A 9166-nucleotide genomic window follows, 5' to 3' on the forward strand; every position below is an offset into this window, starting at 1 on the left:
CTTATCCGTGATGATAAGAGTGTTCTGTTGTTTACGTATATTTGCCTTTAAATAAAAATGTATAGAGATAAAGGTCAAAATTAGAACGCATACATGAGGTTCTGAGATTAAAAGGGATATTTCTCCTCTGGAAAGATTAATGTGTATTTAAAATGGGTCATTTATGTATTAGAAATGTGAAATTATTTTTGAATTTGGAGCTTTCTAGGCTGAGAAAAGACAGAAAATGTATTTTTGGCTTATGTGGATGAAAGACAACAACTCCCAGAATGCACTTGCTTCGATGCTCTACGAGGCCACTCCCAAGCCACGCCTACCGGTCAGAGCGCGCAGTTATACAACAAGACTAGGCTACTAGTGAGTCTCCGTGACGAGTCTGCCTGGGATTTCGAGATCGCCCAAAATGTCCGGGCTTCGGCTTTTGCGTTCTACAGTCGCCATTCATTATGTTTACTGTGGCGAGCAGGACGAGACTGAGGGCCGTGGGAGAACGGCTCGAGGCTGGTGGCGTGATTACTAATGAGCGGCACCTGTGGGACGCACCAGTCTCATATCTCTCACGAGCGGGAATTTTCTTAGCAATGTTAAAACGCACATCAACCGATCACTTGTTTAGCGTTCATGTAAACACTACATTCAGATTCACCAATCGGAATGAATTCAGTTAGATTGAAACAAAAGGTGTGCATGTAAACAATGAATGGCGACTGCAGAAAGCAAAAGCCGAATCCCGGACATTTTGGACGATCTCGATGGCCGGACATGTCCGGGAAAAAGAGGATGGTAACCCCTACTACTCAGTTTTCTCCTACTACTCAGCTTTCTCCACAGAACAAGAGCCTGCTAGCTTAGCTTCCAAAAAAAGATGGCTGACACTATGGCTGCGTTCGAAACCGCATACTTCCATACTATTTAGTATGGGAAAAAGAGTAGGCGAGCAAAAAAGTATGTACGAATCCAAAAGAGTAGGCGAGAATTACCTGGGTGACGTGCTAATTATCGCGAGATTCGGACTTAAGTGCGTTCGAATATGCCTACTTTCCTACTATATAGTAGGCGAAAACAGTACGTGAAGGAAGCAGTACGTTGAAACATCAGTATTCATAAAAGAGTAGGCGAGAAGTTCCCGGATGGCTTACTGCTTTCGGCCAGATTTTCGAGTGCTCAACCGATGGATACTCTTCTATCCCAGGAGGCCACGCGAGTGGATACGTCATTATCAAACATCGCAGAGATCAGCGATGCGGGTGCTTTCAAATGTGAGTAAACACGGTTGCTTGTGTTAAAATTGCATGTGTTGAACTACTGTAGAGTAAACTGTTGAATTGTTGAAGGTGTAAAGACGTTACACAGTATAGTATAGTTGTGATTTTGCTGTAAAAACACGTTTTAGGCTATTATGTATAAAGTTAGCTAACAAGGGAGCTCCAGTAAGGACACGTAAGTTGGTTAGGTCTCTAAAGGTCTCTAGGTCTTCATCACATGGAACCGATCCAACCGATATAGATATCATTCCACAAAGTGATGAAGTCACTGATCACTACATGGTAACTTGCATATTACGTACTGCTGTAATATGTCATGCGGCGTCGCGTTATCAACCAGGCAGAACAATCCTCCCATCCACCATAGATAATTTCTCAAATTGCTTATCTAATCTGTCTCAGCTGCTGCCTGAACCCAAACAAACAGATGAACTAGAAGAACTAACTAGCACTATGAGCACCATTCTCTCTAGAACATTGGATGTGGTTGCACCTATTAAATTAAAAAAGGTCAGAGAGAAAAATAAAGCACCATGGTATAACAATACTACGCATGTTTTAAAAAAAGAAACACGTATTTTAGAGCGTAAATGGAAACAAACTAATTTAGAGGTCTTTAGAATTGCGTGGAAAGACAGTATGTCACGTTATAAAAAGACCCTAAAAGCGGCCAGGGCTGAGCACCTCCGCAAACTAATAGAAAACAACCAAAACAATCCAAGGTTTTTATTTAACACCGTGGCTAGACTAACAAATAAACAGACGTCACCCGAACAAAATATCACGTTACAGTTCAGTAGTAATGATTTCATGAACTTCTTCACTGAGAAAATAGAAAGCATCAGAACCACAATTGTAAACGTTCAATCTTCAATCGCGCCTTATAATTCAGCTTCAATTATCACCCCGCAAGAACAATTACAGTGCTTTACAACTATAGAACAAAAAGAGTTAAATAAACTTATCACTTCATCTAAAACAACAACATGTTTATTAGATCCTATACCAACTAAACTACTGAAAGAAGTGTTACCTGTAGTGGAAGAGCCTCTCCTCAATATTATTAACTCATCTTTATCTTTAGGTCATGTTCCAAGAACATTTAAACTGGCAGTTATAAAACCTCTCATTTAGAAACCACAATTAGATCATAATAATCTAGCAAATTATAGACCCATTTCAAATCTTCCATTTATGTCTAAAATATTAGAAAAAGTGGTGTCCGCTCAACTGGGCTCTTTCTTGCAACAAAATGATATCTATGAAAAGTTTCAGTCAGGATTCAGACCGCATCATAGCACTGAAACTACGCTCGTTAAAATCACAAATGATTTACTTTTAGCTTCTGACCAAGGCTGTATCTCAGTACTAGTTTTACTTGATCTTAGTGCTGCGTTCGATACTATAGATCATACATTACTCTTAGATCGACCACAAAATTATACTGGTGTTCAAGGACAAGCACTAAGCTGGTTCAAATCATACCTATCTGACCGCTACCATTTTGTCTATTTAAATGGAGAAAAATCGATCATAACTCCAGTAAACTATGGAGTGCCGCAGGGATCTGTATTAGGCCCTCTGTTATTTCAGCCCGTTCTCATCCTAGGGCGTCATATATTGAAGCATTTGACATTTCGTCTACATCGAACGCACATGGCACCCTTTAGCGTCAATATGAGACGCAGATAGAAATGGGCCAGAAGGTGCCTCCTAGTGGTCTAACCCTATCCCTACACTAGACCTAAACCTACCCATAACCGAACAAAGCTCTGAGCGTCTCATATTGACGCTAAAGGGTGCCATGTGCGTTCGATGTAGACGAAATGTCAAAAGCGTCAGTATTATGACGCCCAAGGATGAGAATGCGTTGGTTATTTTCAATATATATGATGCCACTTGGAAATATTATAAGGAAACATGGAATTAGTTTCCATTGTTATGCTGATGACACTCAAATATATATTTCATAACGGCCAGATGAAAACGATACATTTTCCAAATTGACAGAGTGTGTTAAAGATATAAAAGATTGGATGACGCGTAATTTTCTTTTATTAAATCCAGACAAGACAGAGGTAATACTTATCGGTTCAAAAAACCGCCCACAAAACCTCGTACAATACAACTTTAACATCATAGGATGTCCTGTTACTTTATCCTCTACAGTAAAAGACCTGGGTGTTATACTCGATTGCAACCTGTCTTTTGAAAATCATATTTCATATGTTACAAAAACATCCTTTTTCCACCTTAGAAACATTGCTAAGCTACGTAATATGCTATCAGTTTCTGATGCAGAAAAGTTAGTTCATGCATTCATGACCTCGAGACTGGATTACTGTAATGCTTTATTAGCTGGTTGTCCTGCATCCTCAATAAACAAGCTACAGTTAGTCCAAAATGCCGCCGCTAGAGTTCTTACGAGATCAAGAAAATATGATCATATAACACCGATTTTATCATCACTGCATTGGTTACCTATAAAGCTCCGTATTAATGATAAGATATTGCTACTGACTTATAAAGCCCTAAACGGCTTAGCTCCAGTCTATTTAACGGATCTTCTATCACCCTATAATCCATCGCGCTCTTTAAGATCACTAAATTCAAGGCTTTTGGTCATACCTAGGATATCCAGAACCACCAAAGGAGGGAGAGCATTTTCACATTTGGCTCCAAAACTCTGGAATAGTCTTCCTGATACTGTTCGTTGCTCAGACTCGCTCTCCCAGTTTAAAACTAGATTAAAGTCGCATCTCTTCAGCCAGGCATTCATATAATCCTACAGTTCAAACTACAATCCGGCCTCTAGCTCATAAATGCCAGAGGAGAACTGGCCCCCGACTGAGCCTGGGTTCTCCCAAGGTTTTTTTTTTCGCCATTAGGTCACCTGATGGAGTTTTAGGACACCATTAGGTCACTTGATGGAGTTTTTCGGTTCCTTGCCACTGTTGTCTTTGGCATGCTCAGTTGGGGATATTTTGGGGATATTTAATTTAATTTGATCAATCCATAAATTCCTCTTGAAACAAACTTTGTTGTATTATTTTTATTTAATACTGTGAAGCTGCTTTGATACAATCTGTATTGTGAAAAGCGCTATACAAATAAACTTGACTTGACTTGTGAAGGGTTACAAATTTAAGAATCTATTTCAAATATGCTTCCGTACATAACATCATGGTAAAGAATCTTTTAAGGTTAAGATCTCAGCAAAGTTGCAATTCCTGTTCTCTCCTTATTGTCTTTAATGGCTCTTCGAGCCCCAGTTTCACTCACACTGATGGGATTAGCACACGAATGATTCACTGAGAATCTCACCTTTTGTTCTGCAAATGGCTTTCGGACCCAAATGGCTCTTGGAGCCTTATGCTGATTGAATTAGGATTGGCCAGACCCTCACAGTCTAGGGTGTTACCTTAACCTGTATACTCATTTACATGCTTTGTTTGAACTTGTCTCTGTAGTGTGGTTAAAATCAATATGATTTATACTGGAGAAAAATAAAGTGTAATTGAGGAAATGTCCACTAGGGGGAAACCAAAGGCTGCAGGCAGTAGCTGACACGCTCTATGTTTTGCGTCACAGTCAATAAAGCTGGCGCACAGACAACAAGGAGTTCGTGTCGTCTCATTTTATTTATATCTATTTTCCCCTGTTCCAGGTATAGACTATTTATAAATTCATTTCTGTTGTGAGTTAAAACTATAAGGTGGTCGTAAAGCTCATTATTTCTCCTGAACATATATGAAAATGTGAGATTTGATGGTTTAATTATCGTGTGTTTGACATGCTAACCACGAGGAAACTGTGGGCTAAATTGAATGTATTGTATGTCCTTATATACCATTTATTATCTGAAATGGTTAGGAGTAAATGTTATGTGGAATATAGTCTATGTTATTTTTCTGTATTTCATGGTTAATCTGTCTGTTGATGGGTGACTGCTGAAATAGGGTTTCATTTTATTTTATTATTAGTGAAGTTGTAGAGAAGTTGATACAGGACTGAGTGTTAAAGGCAGGGTAGGTAAAAAATGTATAAAAAAACTTTCTTCCAAATTTGTTTAGACTTTATATATATATCGATGCATAATTAAAATCTAAGTACTCTGAAAAAGAAAGTATAAAAATCGAGTGTCTGTAGACCTCTCATGACTGTTTTAAATACAGCTCATTATTTCCATTCACTCCACCCCCTCCCTTCTGGGCTCCTTCCAAAGCCACGCCCCCAAAACACATGAACGCGCGACTCCGACAGCTGAGCTGAAGACGCATTGTTTACCTGAGACGAGTGGAGAGGAGCGCAGTGCATGCAGTGACATCATGTCAGAATCACATGTAATAAAAAAATTGAACTTTATCATTATGAATATAAACAAATAAGATGTATTTTAGTACTCACTATCAAGCTAGCATATTGATATTGGTAAAGTTTAAATTATGCACAATTCAACACTATAGCTATCATCTTGAGCTAGACCAATAGATTATACTACGATAGATTATAGATTATCTCTACTACAGCTCGCTAAGTAATGTTATGTTAGCTAGCCTATATTACGCAGCTACGTGTGCTAATGACACATGCTTCATGAAAAAATAAACAAAAAAATATGTATGATCAAAATACAAAAAGAAAGATTTACCTGTCCAGCAGAAATAAAGCCATCGAGGAGTCACTTTTCAGCCCCTTGAGGTCCCTCAGTTCTCGCCATCGCTGGAAAGCCACGCCGATATTAACTCGCGTTTTATTTCTTTGTTTATCCAAAGACTTTTTGTTCAATGCCTTTTCTTGTACTGTTACTGTCTTCCTTTTTTTGCCTGGTTTGCCTTCACTAACTGCATAGGCCGGTACTGTGAATTTTGCTTGCTCTTTCTCTGCCATTGTTTTGGTATTCCTAGGTGCCTCTTGAATTCCTCAAATCAAACGGGACGCGCAAGTGGGCAGGTTCTGTGTGGCAAATGGGTGGTTGCCATGGTTGCGAGAGAGTGACAGCCGCCTAAGCCAATCCTATGTTTCGTCCCGAATGGAAATAATGAGCTGTGTTTAATACAGATTAAACGGTCTAGAGTCACTCAATTTTTATACTCTTTTTATCAGAGTTTAGTTTTTATCAGAGTTTAATTATGCATTGATATATATATAAAGTTTAAACAAATTTGGAAGAAAGTTTTTAATAAATGTTTTACCTACCCTGCCTTTAAGAATGCAGCTTTGGTGCTAATACATATTCAGTTATAAAAAATGTGAAGTTGTAAAAAGTGTATTTGATTCACAGTTATGATGACTGTTGTGATACATTGTTTTACATTGTTGATTTGTCCGCATATTGATGTGAACTAGTGTGTTGATGAATACATTCAATTTTCTTTTATGTTGTTTTGAAAAAGAAAAAAATGAGTCACAGTCAATACAGCTGGCGCACAGACAACAAGGAGTTCGTGTCGTCTCATTTTATTTATGTCTATTTTCCCCTGTTCCAGGGGTGCAACATCTCCACCTTCAAAAGTCCCTCCTCCTAAAATGCTTATAAGACACCATGTAAATTTATTTACTTCAGATAATGTTGGAAGAACTGCAGCCACGTACAGCGGAGTTCTCAATAAAGAATAACTTCTGTTGAACGCGATCCCAACTGTCTCCTGGTCTCTGCTTCGATAAAAGAAAACTTTACAACACTTGACTTAAAGTGGATTTACATACACATTACACCTTAAAGACGATTATTTTAAATTTCCATTTACATCTTACAGGAAAATCTTGAAATATCACAACATGAAATAGACATCTGAGTGATGAATGTGCGCTATTATGTAGAACAAATCTATAAAGTAACTAAACATAAGTTATCTATTTTATTTGTCCATTAGTAGTTGATAAATTGAGGAACATTTATGTTGGATAAAAAGTTAAAACAACCTCAACATGTAAATGTAGTGTTGAGCTCATAAATCACAGAGGTAACGTGAATCTTGTCTGGATGTTACAGGGACAGATGAACAGATGTGTGTTTATCCGGTGGAGAGTGGCTCATGAAGCTGAATGCTGCCATCAAAGGCTTTGAGTGAGTATACTACAGAAATGAATAACAACAACTATTTAAATATTAAGTTGTAGTTTATTTGAATTATTGTAATTTCAAATAGAGCTATTACAGCACTTTTCTGATTCTTGATTTCTGTGCATTTGCTGCAGATCTTTTGTGGTGGAGCAGGACCTAGAAGGAAAGATGATGGCGGCATTTGTGAAAAAAAGCGTTTTTGTCTTCTAAATAATACTGAAATCAAATGACATTGTGCGGTTGAAATTACTGCTTTTGTGTTATGTTTGTGCATTTTTGTAGGATCTGCAATGTCAGCAGACTGGAATGAGCACTGAGGATGAAGACCCCAGAGCTGAATCTTGGAGATGGTGCCATGGATGAGTCCCACCATCACTCCACCTGCCCTTCACTCCACCTGCCCTTACGAGACCCTCCATCACTCCACCTGTCCTTACGAGACCCTCCATCACTCCACCTGCCCTTATTGCCTCAGATTGTGAAGCACAACACATCACGCAACAACCTCCGGCACGAAGGAACGGCTCACCTCTGGTGGTCAGCTGATTCATCAGAATAAAGCAGCAGAATGGGAACCGCTGTGTTGAGAAGGTAGAAAGATTTGGGGTTCAGCGCCTGTAGCCTACATACATGATTGTAGTTTGAATAAAGATTTGTTTCATGTGTTGACTTGTATATGCATTTGTTTATTGTGTGATGGTGACTTTCATTCATTCTTTTACTAATTTATTAATATTTCTCATTGTTGTCAGTAAATAAAATATATTTATTTAATTAATGTTTTATTTAATTGTTTGAAAGAAAATTTAGATATGTTCATTATATACACATCTAGAGTGTATTCAATCATGCATAGTGCATTACATTTTGTTTGTTTTATTGAATTATATCATTTTCAGTAAAAAGTAATATAATTAAGTATTGGTCAGCATTTATCATTGTTATTATTGTATGTTTTGGGGTGGGATAGCAATGCAATTCATTCTGAGGTAATATTAATGATATGATACTTAAATTTTTTGAGTACAAAATCAACAGTTCTCTTACGAGAGGTCTCTCGTACTGCGTAAGATATCTTACGCTAGGGGAAAATCCTTTTTCCGCGAGATATTGAAGCCAAAAATTATCCTTAATTTTGTAATAATGCAAAACGCGTTGCAGCAGCAATGCAGACATAGGCGAGACAGCTCGCGCGCCTATTGGCTGCTCTGCGGCAACTGCAGCAGCCTATCGAGCGAGGCCTGGCGTGACGTCAGACCCAATCAGGGCACTTCGCGCCCGCTGCGTCACGTCCCGCCGAAATGGGCGTGGTCTAGGCCTATAAATATCGCTCGCAGGCAGCTATTATCTGATTTTTCATCCTTCAAGCGAAGCACACGCATCGCTGGAGCTGGATTAGGAGCCGCGCCGTCGAGAGAGAGCACCTTCAGCGGGACGAGTCACTGAAGTCGCTGGCCGCGCCGCCTTCCTGCCTTCCTGCTGCGCTTTCCGGCGCTTATATCCTTCTCTTTATTACACTGTATTTCTGTGTGTGTGTGTGTGTCGCCGCTGCGACACACATTTCTAAAAGAGCTAGCGTCTTTTTAAAGATGCCTTCCTGCGGCTCGTGCAGAGCCACACTCAGCGACGGGGACCGCCACGTGATCTGCGTTTCCTGCCTGGGTGAGGAACATGCAGCTCTCGCGCTCGCTGACGGCGGATGCCCTCACTGCGAGCTGATGGCAATGGCGACTCTGAGGACTCGCCTAGCCGTCTTCACCGAGACTGCTCCCCCGCCCGCCGCGGCGTCGCGCCGTAAAAAGCGCCGTGCCCAGCGGGCCCCGGAACCCTCCCT

At 39.7% G+C, this 9166-nt stretch overlaps 1 long non-coding RNA gene across 1 annotated transcript; it reads left to right on the forward strand.

Annotated features, from left to right (window-relative positions):
* Positions 1 to 884: 884 nt before the first annotated feature.
* Positions 885 to 7914, forward strand: LOC309474558. The gene is made up of 3 exons (XR_014197376.1): positions 885 to 1259; positions 7261 to 7335; positions 7467 to 7914. It is a non-coding gene; the product is annotated as an uncharacterized lncRNA (long non-coding RNA).
* Positions 7915 to 9166: the final 1252 nt, after the last annotated feature.

This window comes from Leuciscus leuciscus (genome assembly GCF_965113295.1).
Source record: "Leuciscus leuciscus genome assembly, chromosome: 14".
Lineage (NCBI taxonomy): Eukaryota > Metazoa > Chordata > Actinopteri > Cypriniformes > Leuciscidae > Leuciscus > Leuciscus leuciscus.